This window comes from Haliotis asinina, chromosome 1, assembly GCF_037392515.1.
Source record: "Haliotis asinina isolate JCU_RB_2024 chromosome 1, JCU_Hal_asi_v2, whole genome shotgun sequence".
In the NCBI taxonomy this organism is placed as follows: Eukaryota; Metazoa; Mollusca; class Gastropoda; order Lepetellida; family Haliotidae; genus Haliotis; species Haliotis asinina.
The window spans coordinates 78,474,102-78,493,179 of NC_090280.1; the positions used below are offsets into that span (position 1 = coordinate 78,474,102).

The window sequence follows — 19,078 nt, forward strand, 5'->3', positions numbered from 1 at the left end:
CATTAAATTCCAGCAGGTTTGCAGCATGCGAATTTTTTTATTTTTAAAAGAATTAAATGAAATACCTTTTTGAAAAAAAACAAAACCATGTTCTCTGAGTTTTAAGCGGCAATATAGTCAATTTTGTAATATGCATGTATATATAATATAGTTATCTTAAGCTATTTTGGATTGGAAATCAAACTGTGTTTAAAAACCCAGCTGAGATGTACAGTTTCTTTGCTCATTTGTTTGCAATGTTTATTGTGTCTAGGTTTCAAGTCCAACTTGTATTCAGACAGTGTCTGACCCTCCAAAACCAACATAATATTTAAACAAATTGCGCAATATACGGGCACCCGTTCGCACAACACTCACTCCCACACACCCTGCTGTAATGTAAGCAAACATCAATTTCCACCATATAAAGTGCATGAGTGTATATACACATGGAAAAAATATCTCAACCTCTTAAACCTCTTTTTAACCTACATATAACCATTAATGTGCATGTCATGAATATGTTCATAGGCGGATACGGATTGGGGCTCGGATTCTTCACACGCACGCACGCACGCACGCACACACACACCGACACACACACTATTTTGTCCTGACAGTTAATTGCATGACCAGTCAAACTTTCTTGAAAACAAGTTAAAACAAATTGTGCAAACCTCGGGTAACTTATTAACGACATGGAATGTCAGCGTTCAGGTCGACCATGAGTGAAAATAGGAGGATGCAGCCTCTTTGAGAATCCCAAGACTTCACTTATTCACGTCAAGAGGCGTTTTGAAAAAAACCAGAGTATCTGCCACATCATGGTTTGTCGTACAGAAAATAGACTAATATCTGACTTTCAAAGATCCTCTGTTGTTATCCTCATATAGTCTGTCTCACAGTCCCTGAACCACACTATTTTCCCTACTGCCTAGTCCTTTTCTGCAGTTAAGATTTCCTCCGGTTCCTGAATCTCACAAGTCTCTGGAACTCCTTTTCAATTAAAATAGGTTTATTTGTTACTATTAAAATTATACATAGTCAGGGACTGAGCGTCAGTCTAGTATCATCACAGCACAAAGCAACACGACCTTGCAGCATGGTGTCAAGCTCGACGTCACTGAAATGTGACGTTATGGGGCACGCAGGGCAAACTGGTCGGGACGAAAGTCAGTTTCTTTTGTTCATGACTCATGGTCGATTTCCTGTTTGGCGCCGCTAGAATACTGGATGTACACTGACATATCTTGGAGAAAGTACCGTTCGGCGGGGGTTCGTTCATTGTGTAAACGACGGTGTACGTGAACTTGTGACGAACAGTTAAAAATAGATGGACATGCAGCTGTATACATCACTGACAACTAAGACAAATGATTTCAAATACAATCCACTTAACACAAGTACAGTCTTCATGGACGACAATGTCACGTCTCATCGTTGCTCTGTGGTCGTTGGTGACTTTGCGCATCACGACGCTGCAGCAACTCTGCCTTGGACAAGAGTCCAGACCGTAATGACATAGAGTATGTTGGAAATGCTCCAGAGGTGATGTTTAACGTCGTACTTAAGAATATTTTGCTCATATGACTGCGTCAATGTGTATGCATGCGTGTATGCTTGTACTAGCCCAGACATAGTCTGACAGTGCTCGCTCAGTGAGATACCATGCCGCAGTTAAGCATGAATAGCCCACAAAGACACATCATACTGACTCCGAGCCGACCAGTCCATGTTGTACCCATTAATGCCAAGTGCCAGACAGGGACCAACAAGTGAAAAATTTTAACGTCTTTTGATATGACGCGGTCGGAGATCGAACTCGCGACCTTCCGCTCTCCGGACTGATCATGCGTGGAGCCGGTCTAAATATGCAGTACAAAATCTTGATGTATAGGAACAAGTTGTCCCACAGGAATGGAAACCAACGCCTCAAATTTAACGCTTGATAAGTTTATGAAGAGGAGGGTGAAGGATGAATTACAGTTGGCCTCGGTCAGATATTGACACTGTGCTGTTATTGATGGTTTTATTTGTTTTTTTTAGGATTGTATGGTTAAACATGAAAGTGACGATTACGAAAGCAGCACTACAAAATAAATATGCTATGTTCGCTTCTCTGAATAAACTCACTCGATCACTTATTTTCAATCTTCAAACATGTATATTATATTAAACTTGCATATCAATGAATAACATAATTACATGTATACGTAAATCAATATTCATATTTTTTTCTGCCGCGACATTACCTACATGTTGCTCTAAGAGGTGAAAACCCTTATTCATTTATATGACAGGGGATGTTATATATTAACGTTCATCAATATTCCTGTTTACAGCTACTAATGAATAAATAGAGAATCAGAGTCAGACGGGAAAATGAGGGGTGGGAAAACTGCTTGAAACTTGTCCAGAGAGTTTTACGGTACAAGAGCACTAAATGTTCCCATAGCTGTCGAGCTATACGATCTCGTCAACACAAATACGCCGAGTGTGCATGACCTCCTTACGGGTAGGCTGTTTACACAGAAATACCTGTCATCTTTGAGTCGTGTTTTTTTCTAAGGCATAACCTTCACCTAACAGTGACCCGAGTCCACCGCCACCTCGTTACTGCATGGCTACTGGTGGCTACTGCCAGACTTTATATGAGGCAACCCGAGTTACCTGGTGTTATCGAAGGCTAACTAATAGCACAACCTCAAATATGAGTAGAGTGCTTTGGGAACGTCGGGTGTCTTGAGTAAGATGTGTGGTAACTCCTATAACACAGACTTGTGATTGGATAACAAATGTGTTCTTGCTTGACAAAGTCACTGAGGAACCTTTTTCTATTCATTAGCACGTGTCTTAGTATGGGTGTGTGCAAGGGAGGGTAGGAGTTTAGTTTTACGCCGCACTCAACAATATTCCAGCTACATGTTGGCGGTCTGTAATTAATTGAGTCTGGGCCAGACAATCCTCTGATCAACACCATGAACATCGATCTATGCAACTGAGATACGATGACATGTGCCAACCGATTCAGCAAGTCTGATCACCCGATCCCGTATGTCGCCTCTTACGGCAAGCATGGGTGAGTGAGTGTGTTGAAGCTTTTCGGGTACTGTGTGTATTTATCCAAGGTATTTTTATGACGCCTTTACCTGAGATCATCGGTAATTGTTCGTCACCTGTCAGTATCCCACATCGGGTGGTCAGGCTTGCTGACTTCGTAGGCACACGTCATCGGTTCCCAATTGTGCAGGTCGATGCTCATGATGTTGATCACTGGATTGTCTGGCCCCGACTCTGTTATTTACAGATGTTGGTACATCAACTACCTCTGTCACAGAAACTATTTCCTAGATAGATACAAAATTTCCATCTTGATATTATGGCAAACACTGTCTTGCGACAGGTGATACAACTTGTTAAAAAAATACGTTCCTTTCAATAATGGCAGACGAATGTGCTGATGTGTCTAATAAAGAGCAACTTGTAGTCTACATTAGACTGATTAATAAGAACAGTGAGGGACATGGAGACTTTGTTGGATCCTACTAGGTTGCAAACACTGCATCCTCGATATCTCCAGGGTATACGTTCCGATAAGTCTCCACTATACCCTGGACGCATCTACGGCTCTGCCAGATAAATTTATTACCTCCCTTGACTGTCTTTTGATCCAGTCAGGTGTCTACGCTGGGAAGTTGAGCGAACCAATCACAACTCACTTTCAGTTGCGACCGCTACCTTTGTTGACACTGGCAAGCTCGGTTATAACGGCGGCCTGGCTGATTGGCTACTGTGAGAAGGCGGAGCCAGCAAAGGGAGGTAATAAATTTATCTGGCAGAGCCGTAGATGCGTCCAGGGTATAGTGGAGACTTATTGGAACGTATACCCTGGAGATATCGAGGATGCAAACACTGAAGCTAAAATCATATTTTTCATGCAGTTCATGATGCCCATGTAACAACAGTATAATAATAAGGCGAAAGCAGCAAGCTCAGAGCTAAATACTTTAAACAAGGTTAAAACCACCAATACTTTTGCTGTGCTAGTCCTTTCCTGTTCTTTTGGAGTATCTGACTGGACCAAACAGGACATCCAGATTGTGAAATGCCTTTAAAGAAACTGTCCAACACCTTGTCTGTGGATTCCCTTACTTGGCATATCTTAAAAGACACGATGACATGGCTCGCTGTTGCTGCTATCGTCTTCGCCGTGCCTATGGATTTGACTCCGCGGTCAGTCCATGATACGACCCTGAACATGTCAAGGATTGACGTCATCGAAAATGATGCTTTTGGAATAGCCTCATCTAAAGCCTCAGAAGAATTCCAACCAACAGTCCTGATCTTGTCCTTTTTCATAAAGCCATTGAATTCATATATATCATTGCGTTTTCTATCCCTATAAAGAGAAGCTTGATTGGTAAGATTCAAGGAAAGCACTCTAAACAGGCGGACATTTCTCGCTTGCATGCCAGGTAAACTGTCGTCAGACTCCCCATTGTGCCCTTGGCGCAGAGAGTGCCTGGGTTCTCCATCGGGAGCATGGCCCTTCTGACACTCTGGCGCCTGAGCTGATGATGAACGTCTTCAGCCTGACCATGCCAGGGTCATCCGAACCCTTTCTGCTTCATGTTTCATCTTATTCTGTTAAACATAATAATGGTCCATTTATCACGCACACCATGCTTGCTTGGAGCACACAGACAATATGATATTATTACATCTGATTCTTACAACCGAAAGATTCGGGGTGAAAAGTCGAATTAGTGTCTGCATACATGAGCACACTTCACTTCCTCTTTAGTGCAAACCTAGGCGTCAGTTTGAGAAACAGTGATATTCCCAGCAAATCTCTAATTCAGCGAACTTAGCCGTCTTTGAAAACCTCAGAAATGATGAAACTTAATTAATTCTCTCTCTTCTGGCAAAAGCATAAAATCAAAACCACACAACTCCATGTGTCTGAGCCAATTCTACCAATGACAATAAGGCCACCCAAAAAGAATAGATGATGGAGCACCTCCCCATGTACCTCAGACGGTAGAGGAGTAAATACAGACAAGTGTGTTTATTTCATGGCTCTGGTGATATAGTTCATCAGCTGTTTCAGAGACAAGTTTAATCAACCTGGCGGCTATATCCTCTGCCAGAACCTGGAGACTCTACTTGTTAATGGTGCTGTAGGAAAAGACTACAATTGACTTTGCAAATTCTATGGATCAGATAAAAGTCTAAAACATGATATGGTCCACGTGAAAAAGGATACATGCAGGTGCCAGTTATTAAGGTCATCCGAGTGATGTCGTCTTGATTCATGGTAGAATTTAGTATAGTTAGTGTTATTTGACACTTATTTGAAGCTTATAATACACCCCCATCCCCTCCCCCGGCCCCATCACTTCCCACTGAGCGTCCAGAATGCAAATTTGCCCCCCCCCCCCCCATCCCCTCTTTAAATTGGTGCTACGATTTTTGTGTTTAATACCACAGTCTAACCTGCGATATACAAAAATATATGTAAAGTTGTATCTCCCGACAGTTGCATACTGCGACAGAAAATATTGCTATGAAACCACATTACACAGCATTTGATCATTTATACTCTACTTCCTTCTAATAAGTGCGATATGCTTTGTACTTTGTACAGTAGTGGATTAATTTGTCACTAAGTCGGCTTAATGAACGATTTGTAAATACTTGTTTAACAATGCAGAGTGAAAAGCAGTTAGGGATCTAAGAAACACTACATCATTTGAATGTAAGTGTGTGCCTCCGATCTATTTGGTCATTTTATGGTCACAAAGCTGATAAAATTAACCCTCGCCTTCGAATATACAATGATTGGTCCCTGTCAACAAACCCTGTCACGTGACGTCACAGGGTCAGTTTAGCAGGTGCTCCAGTACAAGCAACTCGGTTAAAGTTTTCATCAGGCATGCGTCATCGATGTATATAGACCACTTGAATCAAGACTTCAATCATTATTCATTCACTACGGTTTAATCAAGCAGGTATGTATGCAGTGTTGATTACGTTTTCGTTGCAATAGATCTCCACTTTCACCGTCGCTAATTTCTGTGACCTGGACTAGTTTGTGCTCGTGTAATAGGCTGTGAATCGTTTGCCTACGTGACTGACGGTGTACTGGCTTCTCAATATCACGTGGAACAATTTGTTTCTCAGTAATTGTTACAGTTTAACTTCTAAAATGACATTAAATGATGCTGTGGTGATCATTGTCGACTTTCAGAACAGCTGATCAGCTTTGGGTACGCTTAGCCGAACTGTTATGAAACTCGATCTAAATGACAACCTCAGCAGTATATAGAAGCAGTTTATGGATGTGGTATATCCTACATTTAGCTAATTTATCAGTCAAATCAGAAAGGAGACTTCTGTAATTTCAACTCACTATCAGCCTCTACCAAAAGTGAGTATAAATTTATTGTCACACCTGCATTATAGATACTTCAACCATACGGTCACCCCAGTTGGAAACAGTCACTTTAACAAAAAACATGGCAACGAGCAGAAGTAATTCCCTTACTGTTTGAAACATTTTTGATCACCACTTGACAACAGAAATAGGTGACAAGAGGAATTACTCCATGCATGACTCATTCTGTTTCTGAAGCATAGTCCAACAATAGATATGATACAATTAAGTATGAGTTCTCGAATTCCCAAACATGAGGTGTACTTTCTGTGGTCAGTGACCCATGTTACACGATGAATGACAATTGTCACACAGGATCCATCAGTTTCACTGTGTATCTCTTGCCTGATTTTTCTGACACAACTTTTTCACAGGAAAACTTTATACTGGTTGATACATATATGTCTAATGCTCTTCACATTGTGGGAGGAGAAGTGTCAGTGATAACAGACTATATGCTTATCTGATGTTCCCGTTATATGCTGTGTCACATTCAGGTGCTTCATATTCTTATGGGAAAACTGGGACAATTGTGAAAATACTTAAATGGTTACTTTGACAAATGCTTCATATTCTTATGAACATTATGGGATAAAAGTGACATGCCATGTTGTTACCATAGTTACTTTGATGGTTCCATAATTACAGTCGTGTCATGTTCTTAGGTGAAAGATGTGATAATTGTTATTACTGTTACCATAGTTGCTTCATATTATCTGCTTCACATTCAAATGTGTATGTGCGGACTGGAACAATTGTAACATTGTATTATAAGGTGTTCACTGGTCACAAGGGGACCATAAACAAACATTGAGGGTACATCAGCCATTGGGCTCCGAGGGACAAGTGAACAATGTATTTATCTTCCGAACATCTCAATGTTAATTCTGAGATGAGTTGCCATTGGCAACAGGGTGCATTGTAATACACCTCACATTTAAGCAGGGTACAAGCATTCAGCTGATCAGAAAGCAACTTACGAGGGTTGGCTGAAAAGTTCTAAACCTCACTGTGAACAAAAGTTACAAAGTCCACGTTTGTAATTTATTTTTCTATATAGTCCCCTTCCAAGTTCACACAATTTTGCCAGCGATGCTGCAAAGCCTGAATCCCGGTAAGGAAGAAATCTTCTTCAGCTACCCTAAAAAAATCAGTCACAGCGGAAATGACGTCATCATCACTTGCAAAATGGCGACCGGCGAGTTCCTTTTTCATTTTGGGGAACAGGTGGAAGTCAGAAGGAGCCAAATCAGGTGAATAAGGGGGATGGTCAATGAGTTCAAAGCCACAATCACGGATTGTTGACATGACCACCACCGATTTGTGAACAGGCGCATTGTCTTGGTGGAAGAGGACACCTTTAGCGATCATCCCTCGTTGTTTGGCTTTGATTGCTTCTCGCAACTGGTTCAGTAGATCAGCATAGTATCTGCCGTTGATAGTTTGACCTTTTTCAAGATAATCAATGAGCAGAATACCCCTGGAATCCCAAAAGACTTATGCCATCACCTTTCCAGCTGAAGGAACAGACTTGGCTTTCTTCGGAGCTGGTGAATCAGGATGCTTCCACGGTTTTGACTGTAGTTTGTTTCTGGTTGAAAGTGATGTATCCAGGTCTCATCCATGGTTACAAATCGTGCCACAAAATCATCGGGATCTGCTTCAAAACGACGCAAATTGTCAAGGGACGTCTGGAACCTGACACGCTTCTGTTCTGCTGTCAAGAGCTTTGGCACCCATCTTGCAGAAACTTTAGTCATTCCTAATTCGTTGGTGATAATATGCTCAACCCTCTCATGAGAGATGCCCACTACACTAGCTATATGTAGAGTAGTCAATCGTCGATCATCCATCAACATATCGATCACTCGCGTGATGTTTTCTGGAGTGGTTGCTGTTTAAGGCCTTCCTGAGCGTAGGTCATCATCAAGGCTTTGTCTGCCACGCTTAAATTCTGCAGCCCGCTTCTTTACTGTGGAAAATGAAGGAGCATCATCTCCTAGAGTGGAGACCATGTCAGCATGTATCTGTGTTGGGGACATCCCTTTCTTTTGCAAGTACTTGATGACTACCCTGTATTCAGTTTTGTCCATTTCTGATGATTTCAGAGGGTAGGTTTACCAAAAGAGCTGTAGTTGAGATAAAACTATTAGTACGTTTATAGTTCTTGTGTCTATGATTCACTACATGATTGTCCTCATTGGTGGCAAACACCTGTCTCTACCTGGTGGGGAAAAACCACTCAGGCTGAGAACTTTTCAGCCAACCCTCGTACATGTGTGAGATAACTTACCATGTTCTGATGACATTATTAATCTAACATTCACATGTTATAATTTTTTAAAAACAATCTTGAATAGTTGTCATATGATATGTTGTCGAAGGTACTTGATATAATCTGTCTCACAGGCACATGTTTCATATTCTAATGCGCAAGTCGTCATTTTCCAGTATCACTTTATTGTCTGGTTTGTTCTCAAGCCACTGTTGATCGACGTGATCCATTCCGAAAGTTTTCACTGCTAGTTTTGTATTAATATCTGTTTAAATCATGCAAAGGATACTCAAGACTGTGATCATTTGTATCTGTAAACAAGTGATTTATTTAATATTCCCAATGAAGCGGCATTCATACTCATAGTTAGACCTAATGGCTCATCTGTATCTTCTAAGGTTTGTGTCTTGGTATGTTTATCAAGATACATTACATTCAGTAGTCTAATCCGATTCAGATGGTCATGTCAGAATATTCTCAAAATGAAAAGTGAAGAACAAACAACACTTTTATCCTCTTTACTGGTTCTGATATCAGTGAATGTCACCTTTGTCCATCTCACATTCCTTGACCTGTAGATCTATGGTGATCATCTTAATGTGGTCTTCAGTAACCCATGCTTCACATAAGGCTAAGAGGAGCCTGAATGGATGTGATGGTCAGATGTGTAGACTTGGCATGTCGTATCTTAACTGCGTAGAAGGCTGTTCATGTTGCTGATCACAGGATTGTCTGATCCAGACTTGATTATTTACAGACCGCCACCATTTAGCTGGAATGTAAACAACAAACGAACCAACCCTCGGTTTAAAGCTATAAATGCACAGTGCTATGTAGACTGATGATCAAAATAAACTATACCTATCATTCTTCTTATCTGAAAAGTATTAACTCGAGCTTCATACTATGCAGCATTAGTTTATTCTTGGAGCACAAATATTAAGTCAATATTATCAGTTATGAAAAAGAAAATTACTGGTTACAAATGACAGATCATTATGTACTTCACTGTATTCCATTTGTGTAGATTGATGCTGATGGTGTTGACAAATGAATTGTCTGATCCAGGCTCAAATATTTGCAGACTACTACAACATACTGTAAATCACCCAATTTTTGCAAACATGATATCTTTGTAAAAATTGCAATTGACAGAATTTGCTGGTCAAATGCGACAGTCAATCAACTATTAACCCTCTTGACTCCAACATTCCTGATAATTAAATCCTTAATCCCTTTTACTGTTTTATCCTTATCTGGCCAATGCAGCGAGTGTTGCTTTTTTGAAAACATCACTGACTGCACACACTCGAAAGTATTCTGCTGAGCTCAGTTCAAGAATAGTGTTAACCATTTAATATGTGATTGGATACACTTTGGGTAGAACTTTCAGGTGCAGTTAATTTTTGAGAATTGGGCATGTCACAGAAATATCATGGCACTAAAACATCGACCCTGATGTATGGTTATCAACCATTTGATAGTAAAGGAGTAAGAATATACCCCAAATCATCATTCAAATCCTCCCTTTCATGTTTATCACTTTTATCTGATATTCACAGACTTCAAAGAGTTAATATTACCAAGCTCAAAGCTATCCCTGGTTCCGATGTTCCTGTACAATTCCTCAACAATGTTATGGATGCATGATGGTTGCTGTAAGTTTTGACTTGTGAATACCTTGGCTAGAATTTATATTCAGCAACCCATGCTAAACTATTGGGTGGTCAGTTTGTTGACTTGGTTGAAGCAGGTTATTCTATCCAAGCTGCTTTGTTCAGTGCTCTTTATGTCAATCACTAGATTCCTGATGATGCTAATGATGTCACTGGATTGACTGGTCCAGCCCCAAGTGTTTGCAGACAAGCATGTGTCTTTAGCAATATCACAGTGAGAGGCACCAGAAATGGTCTTCACACATTGTATATATGTGGGGAATTGAACCCGGGTCTTCTGTATGGTACGCAAACTGTATTTGACTACTCATTTATTCATTATTATCTGTATGATAAAATGCTGGAAAATAAAGACTGAGGATATACAATATGTTGTTGTCATAATATATTATCTTACCTCACACATATAAAAGTTGCCATCTCATTGGCTGAGTGCTCTTCTATTCTTTTTAATGTACAAGCGAGGTGTTTAGCAATACACCCCACGGCCAATAAAACTCATTCAGGGGCCCGTTTCACAAAACGCTCGTAGCCTAAGATCTCGTAAGTTTTCTCGTAGCCATTGTACCTCCTATACTGTAACAAAGGAGCTACGGATGCTACGAGAAAGGTTACGAGATCTTAGGCTTACGAGAGTTTCGTGAAACGGGCCCCAGTACTTCATGGTAGTTACTTTATCATCTCACACAACATTAAGTCACACGTGATGCATGGAAATTACTGATGTTTTGCGAATGGAAACCGGTGGAAAGGAGATAATTCTAAATCTGTTTTTCTTGTGTTGTCTGCAAAATCTCTTTCCAATAGAACATTCAAATGTAGTCCCTGTGAATATCAAGAAGGGGAGTTACATTGCATCAATTTTACTAAGATAATACCTATTGGAAAAAAAACAGCAAGATTTGAATAGTTTGATTCACACAGGTTGGCTGAAGTGTACAATCCGATACCCATGCTTCAAACAGTTCAAAATTAACATTGAGGTGTTTGGTAAGATAAATATGTTGTTCACTGGTCCCTTGGGGACCATTGGTTATAGTACCCTCAACCTGTGCCCCCACATTACCAGTGAACAGCTTATAATTACAGCCTGAGTTCTGACACCAGCCTGGCGACGCTTCATTAGCATTCGTTGTGTACATGTTGTAGCCATAGTAACCTGTTCCTGTCGTCATGACACTGCAGTTGATTTATCCACGGTAGATGTGATTAGGAGAAATCATGAAAATAAATATTTATGTTCTGAAGACTGTGTGTAGTTTATGTATAACTGTGTCTCCCTTGCCAACAGTACATTGCTTATTAACTTCTGGACATAAAATGGATGATGTCACGACCACATTCAGAGTAACCACTGGGTGGAGTAGCCCAGTGGTTGAAGCATTCATTCATCACGCTGAAGACCCGGGTTTAATTCTCCACATGGGTACAATGTGTTAAGCCCATGTCCCCAGATGTGATACTGCTGCTAACTAACCCTCTCTAGTACATATGGTACTTATCATGTTCGTATGTGATATTTTAATTTTAGTTCATAACTTCTTATCTCCCTTTCTGCTGGTAAATAAATCCCTGAATGGTCTGTTTCTAAATCTGACAGCCAATATTGGATATTGAAGGGCTTTTGGTGACAGGACTTAGACAACCATTTAGTGTCAGAATACGTAATATTTTGATAGAAACAAACAATTTTTTCTATATGGAAAAAGATATTCAGTGAGGAATGTATTCAGTATGTGATTCTGAACATGCTGAAGAAATCTAGACTTGCTCTATGTAGGCCGTTAGCATTGTGTGAAGGGATCGGCAGGCGGGAAAATAATTTGGTTCAGGGACTGTATGACAGACAAACGGACACTGTGCAGATTCTGCTATTTATAGACAGCCAGGAAGTAGTAGAGAATCTGTATTTCATATCTTTTTATTATTCTAATAAATAATACTGGTGAATATGTTTTTTGGGACTTATTTAGAAATCTGTTGTCCATGGACAGGAAGACAAGTGAAAAAGTGACTTTCTCACTGTTCGTCACTCGTGCATGTAACAGATACATGTCTCGTACATTTTATGTTCTCTACTGATAACATACCAGTGAGCATGCCGCTAGCCAATGCCAATACACGAGAGAAATAGGAATACATACAGGTGAAACATTTCCAAGGAATGGATATAAAGGAATGGAATAGATTGTCACATTTTCCCTTATTCTCTCTTCATCATCTGTTTCCTCCTTGACTTCATCATTTGTGTTCTATCAATTTGTAAATCTTATACTTTTTTTCAATGTATACATCAGGCAGTAGGAGTCTCTAACACACCACCCATGTTAGCCCTAAATCAGTTCTGTGCAAGGATGACAATTTTGCGCTGATGTTATTCTAAGTACATCAGTTGTGTGAATGACACAATATCATGTTTTCACCTAGAGATTAATTTTTCCTGTTGCCATACCTGTCTACAGAATTAACATTGTGATACATTGTTTCTATATAACTTATTTCTGATCATTGTCTCTCTGACTATTTTATGTTCTCACATGAGTGCTTTAATCATCATTCCGATGCCATTAACTCTAGCTTGTAGCTTCACAAAAGCAATTATTCCAGAATCTGTACTTCAGTTACTTAAAGCTCTATTCGTTGTGCACCAGTAAACATGATTTACAAATTGTCAATGAATACAGATCACTTTTGGTTTTATTTTGCCCTAGTGAATGTCATCAGATAACACAAAATGTGAAAAAAGTGTTTACTTAGTGCTGGATATCTGTGTGCTAATAATCAACATGTTGACACAGACTGTTGATATATATTTATATAACCAAGGATTTTGCAATTAAATAGACTAATTGTCTCTTGACAAACATACAATTAGCAAGCATACCTGAGAAAAACAATTAGCAAAGATGACTTACGTATATAAACTAAAGTAAACAAACACAGCTTGACTAATTGCAATTAATGTAAAGCAGAACAAACGAACCACTTATTAGTTTTCTGGAGAGAAATGTGTCCATGGCAGATTAGTTTAGCTGTTGGCTGTTACTGGTTCGTGAGATTTGCAAGCTATGAGATACTATGTCTCACAGTCCCTGAACCATATTATTTCCCATGCCAGTAATTGCAGATGCTCTGAATAAAGCAAGTCTGAATTTTTGGTCAGGAATCTCCTGCTTCAGTGTCACTCCTTTTCAATTTTATTTGTTTCTTTCAGGTGTATATGTTTTCAGAAACTAAGCATTTGTCCAGCAGAACCATGACCAGTGACCATGGTCACTACTTAATTAAAAGACTGATGAAGAATTGATTGCATACCAGTAGGGCTTGCTGACTTGACTGACACATTTCCTCATATGCCAGTTGTGTAGATTGGGGCTCATGCTATTGATCACTGTATTGTCGGCCCACTCTTGATTATTTACAGACTATTGCCATATAGTAGTAATATTGCTGAGTGGGGCAACAAACCAACTGAATCCATCATGAACAAAATTTGACTATTTTTTATCCTAATAATAATAAAGCTTTTGAAAAATGTTGTAATTATATTTGGAAAGAAACCTGCCCATTCAATGTCTTTCACATATTATATAAAGATGGGATAGCATTTGTCCCATCTGCCCAAGTGCCGAGCATGATAATACATGTCAGTATCATACTCCTGATACCCACGAAGATCCCAGTTAGAATTGATCTTCGAGGCATCTAGCAGGTTTGCTGATGTAGTTGACACATGTCATTGTATTCCAAATTACTTGGGTAGATTGATGCTCATTTTGTTGATCACTGGAATGTCTGGTCCAGGCTTGGTTATGTACAGACCACTTCCCTACAGCTGGAATATTGTTGAATGTTGTGTGAAACTGAACTGACTTACTCACTCTTGGCCATGTCCCCTTTCATACTTCATAAACCACTTGTTCTATTAATATATATTTTAATCACAAATGTGTGTATCAACCATGTTGACAATGATGTTTAAAATCATCAGAATCAAGAAAAGCTTTTTGCATGTAAATTAATTAAAATTTAAAATATGTTCAAAATTATGGACTGGCACTTAATCATGTTTATTGCATTAAAAATAAAGTAGTCCCCCTTATATTTAATGGATGGTTAAATCATTGTGTCAGGACCTTGACATAGAGGCCACAAATAACATTAAACCATCATGGTTTTACCTTGACCCACAAACATGGGGGTCCATAGGAACCCCAAATTATTAGTTTTGAAGACAGTATGAGGGTCCCGTGAAGCAACAGTATGGAGATGTGTACATTTTGATAACTTTCTTGGAAAGAATCATTGATGATGTGGACTGATGGAATGATGTACATAACTTCTCTGAAAAAAAAAAACAACCAAACATTTAGCAAAGTCACAGATATGTTGTGGGTACATCGAATAATATAATATTATATCCAGTGAATTTTTTTCTGCGTCCACTTTCAACATTTGTGCATACTTGACATGCAATTGCACATCACAGAAAACCTTGAAGCATCCTTCCTTCCTGGTCTAGAATAGAATGGTTTGGCTGTAACTTGCTATATCATCATGATGAACATGATGAACAAGTGCTGTGACAGTGATGAAATAAACATATTATAGCATGTATGCCAGTTTGTTGGTATAAATATCATGTATCCATGATATAGCTTTTACATAGGATACTATAAATCTCAGTTATACATGCTGAGGTCCGTGAAGATTTGGGTTAGTAATAGTATCTTTTTGTGGCACTTTTGATTGGGTAGGTTATCGGTGATAACTCTCCTTTTGAAATGATGTAAGTGTGTTGAAACTTTCGAATGTAAAGACAGAGCCAAGTTCTCACACTGCCCTGCTATACTTTCATTGACAAATGGTTGTTTACAGCGAAATACTGGTAACTGGCACAATGTATGCTTTGCAGTCAGGCTTAAAAAAAATTGGTTCTAATTACCAGATTGACTCTTGATTTCTGGTGCCGATCCTATCTATTTTAGTGATGTTAACAAAATAAGCTTTCAGACACCATTATTTCTTCCCAGCACCAACAGACATAGGTCGTTCTGATGGAGAAAATCGACATGAAGGTCACAGTCTTCTTTGAATAAACATTGATAAATGTGGTATTAGTTTGTTCTTTACTTCTAAAAAAATTCTGAAAGAAGAATTCAACCTACCCAATCCGAAGTGCAATATTTTGTACTTAGGTTTACATGCCCAAAGTCTACTAGAAAAAAAGTCTGTCAGGGTGGGTGAGACTTTTCATTGACTGATTGATTTGCCGATACACTGAAGGCTCAAAGTGTGTGTACAGAGATGATCTGGCCCCAATTTCTCGAATCAAACTAAAGTCCTCACTCAAATCTCAAACTGAGTTTGACAATTTGAAGCAGCTGAATTTTTAACTCAACTGCATTGTTTCAAACAAACAAGTCCAAACAAGTAAAGAAATCTGTCCACCAACTTCGGATTGTCTACTTAGTTTGAGTTTGATACTGATTTTTGTTCATTCTGGAAAGTGCATGTTCCTGCGTTTTCTCAGATTGAGCAAAAACTTGAACTTAAGTAAAAACTTAAGTTTGTTTCGAGAAATCAGGGCCTGTTTCATTGCCATTTTAGAAGTATGGTGAGTAGTAAGAGAGTAAGATTTTTTATGAATAACAACTTCTTCTTTGTATTTGATGCAATATTTGGGTTTAGATTCATATATCGTTGTCAATTGAGAGTGACATCAGTATGAGAATCCATACGGAAACATTGCATTATAGGGATGTTGTGTTTTGTAAATACACACTCTCTGCATTTGTGTTTCATCCAATCAACAAATTCTGAGATGGTGAACTACTGCATGAGTGGAAACAGTTGTTCGTGTAAGTACAAAGCATAACTAATGAAACAATCTGAGTTTTCACCGGTTTCTGTCTGATCCAGTCATCCGAAAAAAATGGATATGAGAATCCATACGGAAACATTGCATTATAGGGATGTTGTGTTTTGTAAATACACACTCTCTGCATTTGTGTTTGATCCAATCAACAAATTCTGAGATGGTGAACTACTGCATGAGTGGAAACTGTTGTTCGTGTAAGTACAAAGCATAACTAATGAAACAATCTGAGTTTTCACCGGTTTCTGTCTGATCCAGTCATCCGAAAAAAATGGATGCAGTATTTTTGCAACCCCACAGACATAAAAATATGTCATGTGCACAAGCATCATATCTGTCTGTCTGTGTAATTATGTAATGTGATAGGGACAGAACACAGGTGCACAAGCCATAAATCAGTGTATTTTGTTTATGGGATGCCTGATTGGTGTTCATTTCAAATTGCATGTGATCAGTGATTGAAGTTGTGTATTGTATATCATCATTAGCCGATAGGCAGACAGACACATTGGTGTCAATAAAAAACACATTGCGTTTTGTCTGTGACAGAGACAGCTTGTCAGAATCAACATATTTTTCTGTTTCCATGGACATGTATTAAAAACGTTTCAGTTTCCAAACTGAACAATTTTTTAAAAGTAAACTAGTATTTCTAATGCTACACTTTCTTGAAAAACTAGTTTGCAAATCTGCAAGTATTTTTATTACTGCAGACCCAAGATGATTGTCATCCCAAGAAGCATATCTTGTTCTCCAACTTCAACTGCAGCAATAATCCTTGCATGCATCGCTTGCCTTCCAGGTTCAAGACACAGGAACATTATCACTACCACGGGTGCAGACTGCAGTACAGCTGTTCAAAAACACTTTTCACCTCAGTGCTGATGTGAAATTAATGAATTGTTTGAACTCTGATTTTGTTGGGTTTTTTTCCATTGCATTATTTTTCAGGTTTATCACCAGAGTTTGCATTTTTGATAATTTGATACTGTAAATCCATACCAAAAGGTATCAGAATCTGCAGAGTTGTGTCTTGCATTACATGTGACCTTTAATGTATCGTCTGTCTATCATCCATGGAGTTAGTTGGATGCGAGAGGTACCAGTCAACATAGATTGAAATACAAGATTTACCCATAATATTCTACCCCATATTGACCAGTGAAGCTCCCGGGGTAGAATAGGCCTTCAGCAACCCATGCTTGCCATGAAAGGCGACTATGCTTGTCGTAAGAGGTCACTAACGGGATCAAGTGGTCAGGCTCGCTGACTTGGTTGACACATGTGATCGGTTCCCAATTGCGCAGATTGATGCTCATGTTGTTGATCACTGGATTGTCTGGTCCAGACTCGGTTATTTACAGACCACCGCTAAATAGCTGGAATATTGCTGAGTGCGGCGTAAAAGTAAACTCACTCACTATCCCATTTTATGTGTGTGGCATAAGGATTGTCAGAGGAAATTATTGCATATTTCTATAATTTTACATTATGTAAACATACATGGGTAAGGGGAATTTCTCCCTATGTTGAAATTTTAATGGGATATTTTTGTACTTTAATGGGTAAAAATCCCTAATCCCTACCCAAGGTGATCCATGTGGTGGATAAAGTCATGTGACCATAGACCTGTGAATGTCAGAGGTAGAATACACCTTCAGCAGCCCATGCATGCCATGAAAGGCGACTATACTTGAGTAAGACTAAGAGGTGACTAACGGGATCGGGTGGTCAGACTTGTTGACTTGGTTGACACATGGCATCGGTTCCCAATTGCGCAGATCAATGTTTATTCTGTTGATCACTGGATTGTCTGATTATTTACAGCCTGCCGTTGTATAGCTTTATTATTGCTATGCGTCGTAAACCTAAACTCACTCTCTTATGTGACTATAACCTTCCACCAGTTTCTGACCCGTGAAGGTCCCGGGGTAGAATAGGCCTTCAGCAACCCATGCTTGCCATAAAAGGCGACTCAGCTTGTCGTAAGAGGCGACTAACGGGATCGGGTGGTCAGGCTCGCTGACTTGGTTGACGCGTGTCATCGGTTCCCAATTGCGCAGATCGATGCTCATGTTGTTGATCACTGGATTGTCTGGTCCAGACTCGATTATTTACAGACCGCCGCCATATAGCTGTAATATTGCTGAGTGCGGCGTAAAACTAAACTCACTCACTCACTCACTCCACCAGTTTCTATCGCCCCACAGGCATCTTGGGTTATTTGGGGTAATAATGAACTGTCTGTTTGCATGCACAGAGGTACACATTAAAAAACATAATAGTCCTAGAAATGTTGGGAGTTCTTGACTTAAAGACATTGTCTGTTCCTAAAGGTACACTTTTCAGTTGTGAAGTCAAGAACTGTAACTGTTTGACACTTTTGGCTTGAGTCACGTAACCACTGTGTCCAGCCAGTATCTAGAATCTACATCACATGACTGACACAGGCCTTACCTGTCCTTTGTTTAGGCTACTGTCTATTACTGCTATTTCATAATACTGCTGTACATACCGCTCTTTCATTTGTGCACAGTTCACAATAGCATCGTTAATAACAATTCTCTGAGCACACAGTAGGAGACTGGGATCCATTGTCACGTCCTGCGACCAGTAGTGGCTGCTGGGAATCTGTACAATAAAAAGGAGTACTTGACATGTCTGCCAATAGATATACATTTGCCCCACGGCCCAGTTGACGTTAGTTAACAATAGGTAAGTGAGACTGTAAGAACTGTGAGGTAACCTTTGTGTACGTGAATAGGATACTACATGTAAGTCTAGTAGATACTATTTGTTCACCGAAATCTAGGTAAGCTGCATGTCTGTGTAAA

The 19,078-nt window shown here is 39.4% G+C and overlaps 1 protein-coding gene across 1 annotated transcript in view; it reads left to right on the top strand.

Moving 5' to 3' along the window:
• The first annotated feature begins 5,830 nt into the window (after nt 1-5,830).
• The window catches only part of LOC137297715 (NADPH--cytochrome P450 reductase-like), a 48,301-nt gene continuing 35,053 nt past the window's right edge, over nt 5,831-19,078 (top strand). The window contains exon 1 of the mRNA XM_067829650.1: nt 5,831-5,990. The gene's annotated coding sequence lies outside the window, so the exon portion shown is untranslated. The remainder of the gene's footprint in view (nt 5,991-19,078) is intronic.